Genomic DNA, 19,225 nt, shown 5'->3' on the forward strand with positions numbered 1-19,225 from the left:
TGTGAAGCCAGCTGTTATACCATACACAACCCCCTTGAATACCACATGAAAGGGACACCACACAGATATATATTGAAAATATATATTGATTTATTAACTATTAAAATCCCCTGGACTCTTTATGAGCACAGAAGCACAAGCGTAAAATCACAAGACAGTTTAAAATACACAAAAGTTGCACAATATGGATGAGCCCTAGGGGCCACCTAAACCATATACTATGAAAGTGGTATAAGAGATACCTAAAGGAGAGTGAAGAGGCCTAGGGCCTTGGGAATCGCTGGAGCTATTCGAGACTGGAGTTAACTAGGTCGGGAAAGGCCCACGGGACTCGGGTGCAGTGTTCAAAGTGCACGCACTTCTCAATACAAAGTCTATGGTGCGTAAAAAGCACAAAGTTAGAAAGTTAGGAACCTTCCGAGTGACCTACGGAGCTGAAACTTAAAACACAGGCCCTTGGGATGTGTACCAGTGCAGGAGCACCGGCGGAGCTGAGTTACCTCACCCACAGGAAGCGGGTGCACAGGGTCGAAGTTGTGTCGGGTTTCGTCACGCTGGTCGATGGTGCTTGGAGCTGAAGATGCTGCAGGCGGCTCGATGAGAAGAGTTCCGGTGGATCCAAGGGTGGATCTGTAGATGTGAAGACCTGAAAGCAGAGGGGACAGTGTTCAAAGTCACTAGCCAGTGACTACCGTGGAACCAGAGTGGAACCAGGCGATGTCGGGTGCAAACAGGCGTTGTCGGGTAGCTTCTTTCTGCAGCCACGTGGATACCCGGGGTCGAGGACGTCCAGGAGTCGGTCACGAGCTGTCCCACGTAGGCTTCTCGCTGTTGGCGGTGTCGGCGACCTGATCGGAGCAAACAGGCCTTGGCAAATGCAAGCCACGCAGAAGTCGAAAGATGCTGTTCACTCGGACCAGCAAGGTCAGAGCGGGTGCTCCTTTTCACAGGAGCTTGGGTAGGTCTGGAGCAAACAGACCTGCTGTTTAAATCTTCGGGTTCGTCGCCAAGATGGCCGCTGGCCGCGTGGCTAGTGGCCGGGATGGCGCGTCGAGTGGCACAATGCAAAAGGGCCCCACGCAGATCGTGGAGATGCTGGAGGGCTGATCTTCGGTGCAAGGGCTGCTCGGTGGTGGGGGTTCTCAATCCCCAAAGCACAACGTCGAGGATGCCTCAGAAGCTGCGCAGTCAGCTTTTCGAGTGTCTTCCAAGAGGTCCGGTCCCACGTCGCTCGGTGCCTCCACGGGTCCCTTCTTTGCAGGGACTGTGGATCGGGCTCTGAGAAGTCTGGGAGTCTGGTTCTTGTCGGGCTCTGGGCTCGGTCTCCGGCGGGAGGCGGCGGCAAAGCAGACGTCGAGTTGCTGGTTGGTACCTGTGTTCACAGGGTGGTCACTCCTTGGCCACAAGGGAGATTCTTCTTCAGTCTTCTGTGCAGCAGAATGTCGAAGTCCAGTCTTCTTCTTAGTTTTAAGTTGATTTCGGGATGATCTGCTGTGCAATGGCACTGCTCCCCCTCTTATTCCCAAACTGGGGGTGGATCACCTACTAGGTCCCTCCTCTGGGAGGAACCAGGAAGGGGGGCGGTTACACCCCCTTTCCTTTGTCCAGCTCCGCGCCAGGACTGGGGCAGGAAGGCCCCAGAACCGGTTTGGGCTGGCCTATGCACGGGGACACCTTGTGTGCCCCGGGCATGTCTGATTCTTTTCAGCCCTGTCCTACCTAATACACAAAATCCTGTCTGGGGTGGTGCTCGCACCTCCCAAGGCAGGAAACCCTTTGTCCAGGCCACCATCTGCCGAGTTTCGGTCAGCAGCAGGAGGCCAGACTTGTGTCTGTGGTGGCAGCGTCCATTTTGTGAAGCTGAGGCTCTGTTTAACTTTAACCGGGGTTAAGGCTACACACATGTCGTGTCCCTCTAGAAGGGTGGAATGCTATCCCCGTCGCCAGAATTGGCGAGGGGATAGTATTCCAGTTCGTATGACACCTTACTCGACATGTTTTGATAAAGCCAAACCAAAGATAGCATTTAACCGCGAGGATTATAATGCACTTAAGAGTATATGGTATGGCAATATCCCGGAACGGCTTAGGGAGTTGTTCCCGACAGCTGCAGACAGGCTCAGCTCATGCCAGAGCACCATCTCACATATTTCCAAGCACTCTGCCTCCAGGATTGATGAGGCCTTCCATAGGAGTGGCTGATAGGAACATATGTGTCCAGTTTAGGGTTAGGCACAGACATACTGTACCTAAGTAAGAGGTGGTTACACCGACTTACCCCAGCTGAGTGATCAGCCAGTTGTGTCAAATATGGAGGCCAGGCCAGGGGTGGCACAATACGTGCTGCAGCCCCTGGTAGGCCTTGGATACACCTATGCCCTGGGCACCTAGGGTGCACTATTACAGGGGCTCATAAGGTGAACCAGTTCCAATTCGTAATGCACCTAAAGTGCATTGGCATCAATTTAGAGAGAGAACAGCAGGCTGTGGGTCTGATTAGCAGGCCCACAGCCACATTAAGTCAGAAACCAGTGAAGCAAAAAGCAAAAATTTGGGGTGACCATAGGATAGCAGACCCTACTCTCCTACACTAACTAATATGAAACATTTAAACAGTGGAACTTTCAGTAAATGAATAGATTAGGAGTGGAATGAAAAACAGTGAAGAGAGATTGATAATGTTTCAAATCATAGCGAACAGGAGAAAGTCCACTGAATGCAAAAATCACAATTTGGAAAATAAACGAATATAATGTCAGTCTGACTGTGCACTGCAGAGCCAGTGGGAAGAAGTTGCATGCAGGAGGGGAGTCTAAAACAGGAGTGAGTGACAGTGATGGCATCCATCTGGTCTTAGATGGCATTTAACAGAGAATGGGACATAATTATAACATTCATAAACACACTTCAATTCATCCTTTAAAATCTATTTGAACTGCAGTAATTAATTCAGCTTATATCTGATTAATCAAATGTGAAAAGTCATATTCATTGTCATTATTAACACCTTAAGTACTGCGCCTATTCCAACGGCCGACGGCACCACTACCTCGGGAGTGCTGCCGTCGGCCGTTCCAACTGCACCTGCGCAATGGAACGTTCAGCACGGGAGCTGGACTTTCCATAGCTGCTAAGGTGTTAATGCACAAAATATAAACCCAAAATACAATCTCACAATTCCTCACAATCCAGGATATTCTCCATCTCACTGATTTCAGACATTTTTCTGTTTAATGATTTTGATTTTACCTTTTATTTGAAATATTTAGACACCCAGAAAATGTTAACAAGAAAACAAAATAATTACGCAAATCATTATAATTATTACTGAGGTTAGCATCAGACAAAGAGTCCCCACTTCCAAATTGTTAATTCACTCACCAACCTTTCTAAAAACCCTATCTAGCCAACCCATGATCCTACACCTTTCCATGAGCCTCCATGCAGTTCAAAAGATTGATCCTCACGATATCGGTTAGTTAGATTCATGATATTATAGGACTGTTTTCAGAATTTCTTATCTTTTAGTACTTTACAAGCATTGCCTTCGTTCAAGAAGTTCATCTAATGCTCAGTGGTTTTTCATAACAATAGCCCTAATATCCATTCATTCTGTATTTATTTGATTTCTTGCTCCTGCAGCACCTAAAGCAGGTTTATCCACTAAAGTAGACAACTGTATTATCTTCACATCATTCATTGCCATACCTACCCTAGAAATAATAGCACCTAATTATATATATATATATATAAACTACCTGTTCATAACCGCACTTCATTCTCCTAAGACCACCTGCATCCATCAATTCATGGCAGACTCTAGGAAACACCTAAGCAAACGAACAGGATCCAACCCAATTTCGTGGTCTATGAAAATAGGCAATCTTACCACCCACATAATAAATCCCTCCCAGAAGTGTCTCTCCACCAATTAAATTATCTCCCCTCAAACACACACATTCTCTCCCACAAATTCATCCTTGCCATCTTTGTAAGGTTCACATTGTACCATGCACATTTCACCTCTTATTTCTTGTTCCATTCTCAGTCTTGGATGAAAATTCGACATTTTAAATTTCCCCTCTTCCTTGGTTTGTTCTCTTGTAGCCTTTTCATCTCTCACAATATTTACTCTTCTCTCATTATATACCCTAATAAATGCATATACTTCTGCACACAGAGTACACACATACCCCTGTTTAGCAGTTTTTATTCTCATGCTCGATTTGTGCAATTCTTCAAAAACTATCATGTTTAATTACCTTGATTGGTTCATGGTTATTAAATAGAGTAGGAAGAAAAGTACACAAAAAACAATTCGTAACCTGCATATACGTTATCTTTGTTTGTAGCAATTATTTTTATTGGCAGAAATAAAGCATAAAAAAACCAACGAAAGATACAAGGACATGCAAGTCCAACAGAGATCCATAGTATAATACAATTGGTGAGCACAGGGCAGATAATACATGTTATATGAAATCCACTAACTAAACTTTCCCCATGATTAATCATGTTATGTTTCACTTCTTTATATATTGTAGTTAATGCAACCCTTGTGGAAGCATTTCCTACTGGAAATAGTAAACAAAACAACAGGCTAACTATAAGCAGTAATGATGATTGTGAAGCTAAAAAATTCAAAATTAACAAAACTTTTCTTTAAAACAATAAGAAGTTTTGTTAGAAATTAGATTTCTGATTGGCAGAGGTATGCAGCCGGTCTAAGCAGGAACCCCAATCCTAATCAGGCTAAGTCACAGACACACCCTAAATTAACCTGTGCCTGCCATCTGTCAAGAGTGACACAGAGCAGTCAGGCGTAATTTAAGAGGGAATAAGTAAAGTAGTTGAGCAACAGTTTAAACAGTAACACAGTGAGAACATCACAAAAAGGCTCCATGCCAGGTTAGAAAAATAGGACAATTTTATAAATAAAATAAGACTAAAATGACAAAAATCCAACAGATGTCAAACTATGATTTTTTAAACAATAAATGTTAAATAGTACTTAGAAGCAATAAGCACTTAAATGGGTTATCTTGTCACTCTGGACAAAAGACAAAAGATCAAGCCAACCACGAAGGAGCATGGGCCTTATACAGGAACCAACTTTGATCCACTGAACAAACTACCTTGATCAGGGATGCACTGTCGTCAATGAAGATGAAAAGTGCAGCTGAAGCGATGCGTCTTTATTGAGCCACAAGGTGGAAGAGATGTGTCAATTTTCTCCACACAACTGCAGTGATGTTTTGGTTCAGAATGTGACACACTGGTTCCAAAATCGTTGTATGGCTGCTGCTCCCACAGTATGCAATGCAAAGATTTGAAAGGTGATGCACTGGTTCCAAAGGTGATGACCCGGTCTGCTCCATGACACGACGAGAAGGCACTGGTTCTGACTCACGCAAAGGTGAAAATGCACCAGTTACGAAGGAGATGTGCGGGTTCAGGATTTAGACGCACCTTAGGCCTTACTTTCAAGTGGCAAGGACTGGGGTGGCACAACTTGGCAGGGCAGACTCACAGCTTGAAGAGTCCAGAAGCAAATGCAGGTAGTTGAAGTCTTTGATATCCCTGAGAGGAGGAGGTAATCCTACCAGCCTTTGGAGTCACTCTGGGTTCAAGTGATGCAAATCCAGTCCTTCTCACCCAGGCAGGAGAACAGCAGTTCAGCAAGGCAAGAGCACAGGCAGGAAGAGTCCAGCAAAGCAGCAGTCCAGCACAGTGGCAGTACTATTGACAACACAGCAGTTCTTCTCCCTGGCAGAGGGGTCACAGGTCCAGAAGTGTACTGAAGTCATGGTGTCAGAGGTCCAGTACTTATACTCAGTTGTGCCTTTGAAGTTGGCGATATTTCAAATAAAGCTTTGAAGTGCTCCCTTCCTGCCCTGGCTTGAGAATCACTCCAGGGGGTTACGCAGCCCTTTATTTTAGGACAGTTCACGGCATATTCATTTGTGAGTGAGGCAGTGCTCAGCTCTGACCCCCAATGAAGCCAGGTAATGGCCCACTAAGGCCCATAAAGTCACACTTAAGCTCCTATTATGTGTGGCTGTCCAGAGGGAATGCTCAAAGTGCAGCCGTCACATGCCCCAGACATGTATTCAGAGAGAGACAGCAGGCACCAAATGGCTACGATGAGAGAATGCAAACTTTCTAAAAGGGGTATTTTCAGAAAAACGATTTAAAACCAGACTTTACCATAAGTTTTGATTTAGAATTGTGAGTCCAGAGACCCCAAACTTTAAAAGACTATCTTCACAATTGGGAATTAAATTACACTTATAACATGTAATAAGGTAATCCCAATGTTATCCTATAGGAGAGATAGGCCGTGCAGTAGTGAAAAGCAAATGTAAGTGTTTTTCACTATCAGGACATGTAAAACTTAAATGTACATGTCCTACTTTCTAAATACACTGTACTGTGCCCTTGGGCTGTCCAGGGCCTACTTTAGGGGTGACATATGTATTAAAAAGGAAGGCTTAGGCCTGGCAAGAGGTTTTACTTGCTAGGTAGACAAGGCAGTTGAAAACTGTACACACGTGCTCTGCAGTGGCAGGCCTGAGACATGGTTGAGAGGCTACTTAAGTGGGTGGCACAACCAGAGCTGGAGGTCCAATAGTAGAATTTAACTTACAGGACATGTAATACACTTTACTAGGGACTTATAAGTAAATTAAAAATGGCAATTAGCTATAAGCCCAATGTTACCAGGAGAGAGCACATGCACTTTAGCCCTGGAAGGCAGTGGTAAAGTGCTCAGGGTCCTAAAACCAAGAAAAGCGAGGTCAGAAAAAGTGGTGACGAAAGGCAAAATATTTGGGGGGGGGGGGGGGGGGAGGAGGGGTGTCCCTCATAGACGACCATTTCACTAGGAGTTTCTTTTCTTCCGATTTCTTTAAAGCACAAATAAAAAAATCTAAAAACAATAATCTCTTCTTTTTATTTTAGAAATGTTTCAGTTCATGCTCTACAATTTCCTTTCCTTTGATTTATTTGGGCAAAACTTAAATTTCAGTCTTTAAATCTCTAAAGGCAATTATTTTACTTCTTCGGTTTCCTTTTTTAACTCACTTTCAGAACTGTATTGGTAGGACATGGCTTCCACGCCAATGAAGACAGTGGCAGATTTGTGAGTTCCGTTATTACACAGTACTTGCTTCTTTTTCCAAAAAGCCTTTCGCCCTACTTCTGGAGGCTCTCTTTGGTCCTGCTTAACCTTGCAATATGTTGGCACTTCTGTGGGACTCCCTCCAGTGATTTCTGATGTCCTCTTTTTGGCAGACCAGTGAGGTGTTTCCAGGTCACTATGTGAAGAGGCATCATTTTGTGCAGTACATCTTGTGTGGTCCACATGGAGAGATTTAGGCATACCTCACAATATTCTCTCACAGTTGGTCCTCTAAACGATCCTTCTGAATTCCTATGGCCACTTCTACTTTTATTTTCCTGGAATTATTCCATTTTTACCAGCATTACATCGAGCTTACTTTTTTTTTAAAACAAGGCTTTTTTACCTACTTCTGGATGTTTATAATTCCATGATGTTATTTTCTTGGTAGACGGGTGAGGTGCCTTCTGGTCTATTCAGAAGCAGGTTCCATTTTATGCAGTGCATCACTTGCGTTTTTTACGTGGAGAGATTCACACATACTGCAAGGTATCTTTTTTCACTGTTGGTCTTCTAATGCTCCTTCTGGATTCCTTTTGCCCAATTAGAATTTATTTTCCTGTATGTAAGCTTTTCATCATCAAATTATTGTTCCCCACATGACTGCCTCTTCCACTCTCCTCTTACAGCAACGTTTCCTACTTTACATCACATTTGATTGTTTTTGCTGAGCTACTTTAATATCCTTTTGAAACATTGTTTTGTGGTCTGGTCTACATTTTATGGGCAGAATAAAGTCCTTAAAGAAGTTTCCTCTACATGTCAAGTAACTTACTCACCGGATCTTAGACCATCTCGTCTGGTACGAAATCCATGAGGGCTAAAAAATTATCTTCCTTCACCTTTCATATCCTATAGCAATCCAGTTTTGGATCCTATACTTGATGAGGTGAGCCTTTAATCAGTGCCACTAATAAGAATCTGCAATAGATTGAAGATAGATTAATTACTATGGAGACAAAATGGTTGAACTGGAACAGAGTGTTAGTTCTCTTCAGAATCGGTCTACAAAAATTCAACTACTGGAACAACAGATCTGGAAACTCAAACTTCACACAGAGGATTTGAAAAACAGGAATCGTCGCAATAGTCTTCATTTGTATGGTCTGCCTGAAGCTCGTCAGTCCTAATCTTCTTGAATTCCTAAAGAAATTCCTTTAAGACCTGCTCACATTTCCTATTGTTCCTTCTCTTAATTTGCAAAGGGTGCATCCTTTAGGTCAACTAAATCCTCACTTCTCCAAACCTTGAGTCATCATTATGCTTTTTTTTAGTAATAACGAACTTCTCCGTGTCTTGAAAGCGACTAAAGATGAAAGGTGACTTGTCTGGGCTGTGATCACACTATGATCCTAAGGTGTCTTTATTCAAGATGCACTCGGTTTTCATGAGTAGATAGCCAACGTGTTTCGCCCAGACATGGGCTTCTTCAGGGCTGTAATATCATACAATATACATATGTTTATTTAAAAACGTTTAACCAAGTATTGTTTAGTGCAGGATAAATGGTGACTTGTATTCACAGTGCTGATAGTGAGAAAACACACAGGGTAAGGTGCGGGACATTAGGAAAAACATTTATTGAGGGAGGAGAGTCCTTTAAAGAGGAAGTAAGGAGACCAATGCTAAGAGTAGTGACGGAAGACTGATATACTGCAAAGCTATCAGGTCTTTAAGTTATGCCAAACAAGATGTTACTGCTAAAGTCCCAAAACAATATTTGTTAAAAGAGAAATAGTGGGCAAAAGAAAGTCTACGAGAGGTGTGCTTGGTGGTTAGGGGTACGCTGACCAAAAGCAGTTCGTCAGGGGGTAAAGCTCTCGTCCAAATTCTAATCAAGTCTGTGTCGGGACAAATGTAAGAGGAATTGACCTAGGTAACTAGTAAAATGTCAGTCAACACAAATCCCATCTGTGTTAGAAGCAGGATCAGTAGAGCGTGTTTAGTCAAACCAACCCCTCAAGAATTTAGCAGCTGTGGTCTAGTAGTAGAGAACACAAGTATCTGCCTCTGTTGGGTTGATCCGTAGTAGAGGCAAAAAGTATCGTAATGGAAAGAGAGTCAAATGAGTAAGAGAAGCAGGCTTAAGATTGGTTATTTAAAACATCGCAACAAGTGGGCTAGTAAAAAGATCCCTCGAAAGTTTGTCACCTCCATTGGAATGTACTATGTTTTGCGCATTCCGTCATGGCATGGACACATCATACTCACTGCTGCAGTCGCTTGAGCCTAGTACTTTTTATCCATGAATAAAACAGGGATACTTTCGAGGGATCTTTTTTCTAGCCTACACAGCACTGTGAAACAAGTCACCATTTACCCTGCACTAAACAATACTTAGTTATACGTTTGGTTTTTAAATAAACATGTATATATTTTATGATATTTTAGCCCTGAAGAAGCCCATGTCTGGGCGAAACTCGTTGGCTGTCTACTCATGAAAAACAAGTGCATCTTGAATAAAGACACCTTAAGATCACAAACAATGTGGAATTCCTCATTTTGTTTTCTGTGCATACTATGTTTTACCTTGTATACATATTGCCTCTCATGCCCTTTTGAATCAATGTTGAACTTTGTGGTAATGTGGCAGCTGACCATCTGAGGTGCGCAATATCCCATTACCGTTGTGACTAGTCCTGGCAGTGCACTCCTCTACAACCGGGGTGCCCGTTTCAAACATTAGTCATGTATATTCATATCTCAAGATATTTTGGATTCAACTAATGCCAGAAGTAAGGGATTTCATACCCTAAGGCCCCAAATGAGATTCCTAAATATATTTTATGGCATTCTTTATCCCAGCTTATGTAAGATAACCAAAGCGGCCACAACTAAATCTTTTGATGATCTTGTTACATTATTTCACATGAAATGGAAGCCTGAAGAGGTTTTGTTTTCTAGTCTTTTCTTATAATGCCTTTCATTTTCCTCTACTTCTTTTATTTAGGGTCTGTCAACAATCTTGATATGGTGTTGACACGTCTCATACCAATCTTTACTTGTTGACCACTCAGGTATGGATGCTTATGTTTGATCTGCTTTCTCTTCTGCTTTCTTTTTAATTTCCTTCTCTCCTTTCCACTCTTCTTTTATCCTTTGTTTTCTGTGGGTGTTTAAGGAAATGTCTCTTTTTGTATGCTCACCCCCAAGTTTTAGACTGATGCTGCTGGTTTTTCGACTCTGAGAGTACACTGATGCCTGCTAACCAGACCTTAGTGACAGGGTTCTAACCGATTACAAAGTGTATGTTCAATTAGCTCCCCCACATTGCTACAAGCAGACTTCCTAATAGGTAACCAGTAAGCCCATAACCCAGGGCCTGTAAGTTGGAGCGACAACCAAGGGCTGTAGTACTGATTGTGCCACCCTGTGTGTGACAAAGTTCAAAATGGTTCCCAGCCTGCCACTGCAGCCTGAAAGAGCAGTCTTAAAAGTGCTAGTTCGACTTTGCCATTTAAACCAATGGCAAAGTCCCCACTTCACTTAACAATATATACGTTTCCCCTAAGGAAGGCCTATGAATACCTAAGACAGATAGCTGTATCTTATTAAGCAGAACATATACTTTTAATATGTCAAAACCAGAAAACTCCCAAATTGTAATTTTGCTATAGAATACTTAGTAGCGCCATTTGCTAACACAGAGCTACCTGTTGACCTCTCAGTCTGACTAACTTCTGTATGGGACTACTAAAATGGGCACTTTAAGTTATCAAATTAGTAGCGCATTAAATCTGACTTGATGCCCAAATTTAATTTAATGTCACTTTTTAGGCAAGGCAATTTTGGAAAGTCGCCCCTCTGTTGCCCAGTTTGTCCAGTGGGCCGCACAGTTGCTGGCTACCAGACAGCCTTCTGCTCTCCTGGGGAGTAGTGTGAAAGACACCTACAGTCTGGAACTAAAGTAGCTTGCTACAGAGGGACATTGGGGCGAGAGAGACCAGTGGCCAAACCAATTTTCCCATAGGTGTGTACCTCACATGTAGTCACACCTCAAGGCTGAGCTACCAAGCTCTTAACATCCAAAGAAGGGTTCAGACATCCTATGACTTGGCAGAATATTACACTATGTGATTAACCAATGCCACATATAGTCTAAAGGGTCACAGGGTGCGATGGATCCCGGTAGCTGGTTGGCTGGTGACTGCATGACCCCCAGGGCACTTTCTGGGCATAAATATGGCATCCTGAACCTCATATTACGATGGTCCTGGAGAAAGTACCAAAGAAGGACTGCGGAACTGTATTTGGGACTGCTTTGGTAACCAGGTATCTGTCTAGATACTCCTTTTTGATCCCTCTGATCTTCGTCCTGTCGGAATTGGTCACCCAAATTGGGTAAGACTAGCCAAACACAACTCTTTGAAACTTCTCAAAAGTGTCTAAACTTTACAGCTACCAATGCTTATTTGCATTTTGGACTGATAGCTGAGATTTACGTTTTACTTTTAAAAATCTATATCTGCCATGGTAGTCCGCACAAAGAATAATGACTACATCTTTCTTGAAGTTTCAGTGGCCACACCCCGACTTAAAAATCTATATCTGCCATGGTAGTCCGCACAAAGAATAATGACTACATCTTTCTTGAAGTTTCAGTGGCCAAAACCATTAATGTAAGGCCCAGGCCCACCCTCATCCTATGGTGTATCTATCTCCACCCAGCAAAGGTAAGAAGGGAGGAAATTATGGTCTCACTGCTTCCAACTCTAAAAGACCTATCAGCATTACACTCATATGTTATGTGGGTTATGATGGGAGACTTTAAATCAAACCTTATCCCCACAGAGCTGATCAGCCCACTTGTGGCCACTGTTGATCAAATATCGGCCCCTGATCAACAAGCAATTCCAAAGATCTGATAAACACGTCAATGTCCTGGTTTGGTTCCTAAACCCACTAAAACTGAACTCATTAAATGGGAGATTCAGCACAGATTCACTTGCAATCAACATACAAACCTCCTACTTCATGATGGCTGCCCTTGATTACACCTTGGTGTCTCAGGCCCATTTCCAGTGCATAACCAAGTTCTACGTCACCCCCTTCTTGACCTGTGATCACGCTTTCTCACTTGTGAAGTCCAGGCATCACGGCCCACTTGCCCTAAAACAAAGCCCTGGGCAACCAAGCAGAGCTCTAGCATGTTAGGAAAATAAAATGGTATTTGGCAAATCATGAAGGACAAGCAGCAATCGTGGACCATTTCCTGGATATGACTCAGCGAGCAAGCACTAAAACCACTACAGAAAACCTCTGGTAAATCCTGGCTGATCTAAGGAAACATCTAGGAATCTTGGAAAGGCCAGAAAATGGCAAGATTTCTGCAAACACCAACTCTGCAGCGAATACAAAAATATCAAACAGCGACCTTAAAAATAACCTTAAATAAAGTCTTGAGGAAGCTCAGTAGAGACAAGGGGAGTAAAGAAACGGCTGCGAACTCAGGTTGTTACAATTCACCTAGAATACAGCAAAAGTCCTTTATGTCCAAAGCAGGGAAGAGGAAGCTCAGAGATGGGTTGATTTGCAAGAGGTAAGGAAATCCAGGGATCAGAGGAAATTCTGGCTATGGATCAACAAATGCTCCAACTCAAATCAGCAGATGACCGTTACCAACATTATATCTGGAGAATGGGAATCCTAAATCAAAGATCTCTATATAGATCTCTCAGCAGACAGCAGCCTGCTCAAGACACTAGTGAAGGGCCCTAAGTGGCTTATGGGGTGACCTGACCTTGACTCCTCAGATACGTTATCAATAAGCTAGGCCCAAATAGCATTAGCCATCAGGTCAATGCAAGGAGTGGGTGCTCCTAACCCAAGTGGTATCCCTGACATGGCATGGTATACAAATGGGCCCATACCAATGTGCCTCATTATTGGCCCCTTTATTCCAAGAGTATTTATTGTTGGACGCCATTCCTGAAACATGAATGAGCACACTTTTGGTTCCTGAAAGGCTCACAATCGTGCCCAGGAAACTATTGGCTGATCACGCTCCTCAACACCGAAGGGAAGTGCTTCGCTAGCATATTAAACCAGGAGCTCCAGGTTTGGGTGAAGGAAAGGAAGCTTATCCCCTTGACTCAAACTGGCTTTCACATTAAAGACAGCCCCATCTGCATCGCTCACTTGGTTAAAGCCACAATGGCATCCAAGTGCAAGGTCCTCTATGCCAGGTTCATCAATTTTAAAACATTTGAATGTGTATTACAACCTAAGTTTTGGGCAAAACTTAACACCTGAGGCATCTCTCAAAATGTATTTAAAGCCATTATTATCCTTTACTCTGACATCTGTGTAAAGATAAGAGTCAGCACCAGATGGACCAATATGAAGAAAATCTGGACAAACAAAGGCCTGAAGCACGTCTGCATACTAGCACCACTCTTGTTTAATCTGTGTCTGGCTGACCTTCCATACAACCTGGCAGCAGTAAAGAAATTTCCATCTAAATTGTCCAGTCTCAAAATTCAATCACTCCAGTATGCTGATCACACAGTCTTTTTGGACCAAACACCGACTGGCCTCCAGAGGCTCGTTTATGCACTTAGGGCCAGACGTAGGTAAAATCGGTTTAACAAGTCCTTAATAGCAATTTTTAGTGAATCGCTATTAAGAAATCGCAAACCACTCAGAAAAAAAAAAAATTAAAAAAAATCGCAAATAATTGGCGATTTCCTAAAACTCGCTATCCTGAATACCATATCTAAAATAACGATTCTGTATTTGTATAATCGCAATTTTAAAAAATTTGCATGTTAGCGAATCTGCTATTCAGGTGCTTTCTGATGACATCACAGATCACAGACAGGAAGTGGCCACAACCATGCTGTTGGTTCTGAGTGCCTGAGGCTGTGGGAGAGGCAGATAGCAGGAGCACACTCACAGGAGCTGCACATGAGTGTTCAGGCAGACACCAACTGACAGGATGGACACATAGGAGAAGGGAAAGTAGCCTGCAGAAAGGAAAAGGAAGCACAAGTTTAGTGAAAATGAGTTGGGGGTCCTGATTGAGGAAGTGGTGAAGACACATGACCAACTATTTGGCAAGAAATCACTGCATGTACCCGAATCGCAGAAGAGAAAGATCTGGCTGGAGATACAAGCCAAGATCAATTCCATTGGGGTCACAAAGCGCTCCATCGACGACCTGAAGAAGCGCTAGTACGACTTGTGCTCCAGGGCGAAGGAGAGGGTAGCATATAGGCTGAAGCAAGCCAAAAAGGCAGGTGGCAGACCATCCACAGAGCCTGCAGCAACACCCCTGGATGAATTGGTGGAGTCCACCCTTCAACCTGAGAGCATAAGTGGCATAGGAGACGTGGACTGCTCAGCCCGAGACAACACCAGACAAGGTAAGATGCATGTACAGCCTGTCCTGAACCCTCACCCTCCCCAATCCCCCATGAACAAGTTAGAATGCCACTCCAGCCCACATTTTGATAACAACCTGCAATGCATCATGGGAGATGTATTCCCAAAACTCAAATAGCATAGCAGTGACATTTGTGAACACAATCGCAGGGGCCTCACAGCAGTCAATAACCAAGCAGAGAACTGTTAGTGTCAATACAAATCATGTAAATTTAATGTAATACAAATGCTTCAAAGAAACTCAGTAAATGAACTCTTGTATCCACAGGCAAACCTGCGCCACAGGCAGAAGAGAGGCAGACACATGAGCAACAACACATTGGGGAGGAAAAGTTGCAGACAGTCACTGATGTCAAACCTACAGCACCATCAAGACCTAGCAGGTACACTGTGGAAACACTACAGGAGATGGAGGGGGGAGTGGAGGAGACCCTGGAAGCTCCAAGGAGGGCATTAATGAACTGAACACCACTGTTGCTGAGGGTCATAGGGCCAATGCAGAGTGCATGAGGGACATTACTGTGACCGTACACCAGTTATGCAGCAACATGCAGAGTGAAAGTGCGCCGTGAAAAACAGCGCATGGGTGGATACACAAAGGCGGTCAACCGCCTATGCAATGCTACTGCTTTCTTGAGCAGCCACACAGTTGCCATGCAAGTGGAAATGGCCCACTGCAACCAGGATTTTGCTCTGGGGTTGGTGCAGATCACCACTGATGTTGAACTGCTCCAGACACCCAACATAGCTACCACAGGGTCTGGGGATGGTGGAGACAGTGAGGTGGTCACCAGCCACAGCAGCATTACTCCACCTGTCGCTGAGCCCAGTCGGCATAGTGCAAGTTAAGGGCCATCAGCAGAACAGTTGTCAAGGGAGGGAAGTGTGAACACTGAGCGAAGCACTGCTGGGTGAGGTAACTCATGTGACCCAGTGAAAGTGGTTGTCAATGTGCATGCAGTGTTGACATGACATGATGGGCAACTCAAGGCACACAGAGGCCAGTATTGTAAGGTGGTGTGCATACATATTGCCTGATCTAAGGACAATAGAACTCCATTATACAAATATCAGTATTGGTTTTGTGTCATTATTTACTTAGAAATAGTGGTGTGTGATCTCAGCACGTCCGTCTCCCATCTGCGGCTCCTACAACACCTGCTGCTCTGTGATGTGGCCGAGGCCATTCCTCAACCTCTGAAGCCATATCTGTTATTTTCACTGGGGTTCCCTTCTTTGTGGCCAGGTTGTGTTAGCATTGCACAGGTAGCAATGATTTCGCAGCATATCTTGGGGCGGTACTGCTGTGCACCTCCACTTTTGTGGAGGCATCGAAACCTGCTCTTCAGGAGTCCAAATGTCCGCTCCACCACATTCCACTTAGACTTATGGGCAACTACAGATACATCCAAGGTATACATCATAGTGTACCACATGCATTTACCTAGCAGGTATCCTTCTCCAAATTTCCCCCCAGTCAGATGTGTATAGATTCCACTATGCCTGAAGATGTAGGAGTCATGTGTACTTCTTGGGAATTTTGCTACTATATCAGTTATGATGTATGACGCATCACAAATGCCCTGGACGTTGATTGAATGATATGATTTCTGTTCTGATATAGGTACTCAGTAGCAGAGGGGGGCAGATTGCAATATGTTTCCCATCAATGCACCCAATGACATGTGGGAATTGAGCCATCTGATAGAAATCCATCTTGGTCTTATGCAGTTCCTGTTGAGTGGTGGGAAACTGGATGTACTGTTGCATTCTTTGAAGCATGGCATTGAGGAAGGTGTTGAAGAAGTGTGACAGGCAACTTTGTGAGACCTCTCCAGCTACAGCTATCACCCCTTGGTAACTACCTGATGCAAGTAGGGGCAGGGAACAAAGGACCTGCACATGTGGTGAAATTGAGTTCGCCCTGCGTATCTGATGCAGGTCACATATCAGGTCTAGGATGGAAGTGGAGTGAAGCCTGTACCTCTCATGTATTTCTTCTTCTGTAAGTTGGAACAGAGTAATGCGCACTCTGTATATGCGCTTCTGTTGCCTCCTCATCCTCTGTGCTGCTGCTTGCATCCGCATCCTCCTTGCTATGACATACAGGGCTGCCATTGTGTGGAAAATTATGCATTCTGGGGCTGTTTAAACACAGTGCACCTGGTTACCACCTGCTTTCAGTTGGTGATAATTAGCGACTTGCAAATTGCGATTTCTGGTGAAATCGCTATTTTTTGCGATTTATTATTTGTGATCTCGCAATTTGTGAGACGCAATTTGGGACTCGGTAGGTTAAATTTGCAATATAAGGAATCGCTAATTGACTTCTCTGGTATTTTGCGATTCCTTACTTTGCAATTGGAATTTTCACTCTCTATATTGCACAGGGTTATTTTGCGGTTGCAAACGTAGAAATTCTGTGAATTGCAACTTTGCGATTGCTATTACGCTTCCAACATCTGGTCCAATCTGCCTACTGCAAGGCCAATCATTTAAAAGTGAATGTACTGAAAACAAAGTGAATGATAAGCTCCCACAAACTGGTAAAAAGGGGATAAGGTCCATTGAGAGTAAGGCCTTTGAGGCGGTAGACCCTTTAAAATAACTGGGGGTTGGCTGGACCACAGAGGCCGTTAGGCAACACACATTAATGCCCAACAGGGGGCAGTAAACTCCTTAGAATGGGATTTCTATAAAGTGCACAAAATCAATGAAGAATCCAGATATAGCCCTTCTTCTGAAGGTAATAGGGTGAGAATTCCTCCCCATCATTGCCGACAGGGCCATGGCAAACAGAGATAAAATGGTCTATTGGTTGGACAGTGCACAATCTTCTTACTATCGAATAGCATTTTTGGATTCAAATTGCACATCAAATGCTCAAGTCCAGCAAGAGTTTGGGTTCGCCTCACAGCACTTGATATTAAAATCCAAGTTCCTTGCCTTCAGCCTGAAAAGCAAGCAGATGAAGGAGGTAAGCACGTTAAAAAGCACTATAAGTAACTCAACAAAATATTGGAACAAGTACAAAAATAACGCTCGAGGCACTTAAAGCATGAGCAATCTGAACAAGCAGCCTGCTGGGACTTGTGGTGGCTAAACTGCTGAATATACAAGCTAGGTTAATATCAATGGATCGTGATGTACAAGCTGTGTAGAAATTGGACCACAGAGAGTTAGCCTCTTGGTTGTACGAGCCAGGGTCCCTCCCATTCTAACATTTTTTGCCCATCAACTAGACTATGAAACATCAGCTAAAGGACTTGCACTTCAGATTAGTTCCTTTCAAGTCCTATTGGTATGGCTGAAGGAACATTGATGACACTGACAGACAATGTCACCTCTGCGCGAAGGGAGAGGAATCACTGACCCATGTACTCTGTATCTGTGATGTGCTGCTCCTGCTAAGGAAGTTTTGGCTTCAACCATTCTGGCGCATTTTAAAATGTCCAGATCTGTTGAGGTCCAAAAACAACGAAACCGGTTGATTGAGACGCACTATTCACTGGCCCACTACAGCGCTATTATTACCTTTATCATTGATTATGAATATTTTTAAACAATACTTTCATAAAATGCGTTCAAATTTTTAGCCCACAATCCTTGCGAGTAACCTATAATACACAAACAACTGTTATCCGGTTCAGAAATTCTTCATATCTTGATATAATTCCACTCAGTTCATGAAAATTCAAAATTCCAACAGTTCAAAAAATTCGCAAAATGCAGTTCATTTGTTATCATGTAGCGGAATCCCAATGCATTTTGGTAAGAACCTTCATCAGGGGAAATGCTGTAATTAACAGAAACATTCTCTTGTAATTCAAATTGTTACAAACATTGATAGAATAAAAGAAAGGGATAGACCGGACAGGTCCCAACATGATCGTGATCATTTGTGTTTATCGTGCTCATGAAACATGAATTGAAATCCAAACAGTGCACCAAAAGAACCTACAATTTGTCGAGAGTGCGCTCCATGCCATGCTTAAAATGCGAGACTCGAACCACCTGTGTCAATTCCTGAAACGTACAGCATGCATACGTGCTTACTACTCTCTCACCTTCTCCGCACGCTGTTATCTCGTGCCTTCCAAACAGAAACGTGGTTATGCTGGAAAAAATACAACTCTTATTATTGCTGCCCTTCATAACTCTGTTGCTCGTATAAATGAAATAAGGCATCTTGTGCTCACCGGCTGCTTAGTGTAGTAATCCACTCTCTGTCCTGCGAGCCTCCGACTGCTCTGTGTCCACTAAGATGTTTCGTTAATATGCCAAAACTACAAAGTAAGTATGACATAAATCACTCACCCGTACCTAATTATAAACATTTCTTATAAATGTGTAACTACCGCAGCAGTTACCTGTATCTGTAATGTAATCTCTACACTCGGCATCACTCCACACTCGATCTTCAAACTGCCAGCGTCTCAACAAAACGTCTATACTTGACGTCACGCGTTTTCAACGAATGGGAGAACCTCTCCCTCCTTTTTTATCTGCAATGTTGCCAACATAAAAAACGGACTCACCCCGAAAGCCTCTAGCTCACTAAAGATGGCTCCCAATGTTCAAAAAGTAAAAAGCTTTATCACTATGAATCCACTCTCACTCCTACTGAACATGTCACAACCAACAACCTGAGTTATACTCTAA

General features: G+C 43.4%; 1 long non-coding RNA gene across 1 annotated transcript; it reads right to left on the bottom strand.

Moving 5' to 3' along the window:
- Positions 1-14,749: 14,749 nt before the first annotated feature.
- LOC147747619 (uncharacterized) lies at positions 14,750-19,009 on the bottom strand. The gene is made up of 4 exons (XR_015308310.1): positions 18,934-19,009; positions 18,763-18,849; positions 18,631-18,680; positions 14,750-17,516 (listed from the first exon to the last, which is right to left on the bottom strand). It is a non-coding gene; the product is annotated as an uncharacterized LOC147747619 (long non-coding RNA).
- Between the last annotated feature and the right edge of the window lie 216 nt (positions 19,010-19,225).

This window comes from Lissotriton vulgaris, chromosome 1_1 (genome assembly GCF_964263255.1).
Source record: "Lissotriton vulgaris chromosome 1_1, aLisVul1.2, whole genome shotgun sequence".
Lineage (NCBI taxonomy): Eukaryota > Metazoa > Chordata > Amphibia > Caudata > Salamandridae > Lissotriton > Lissotriton vulgaris.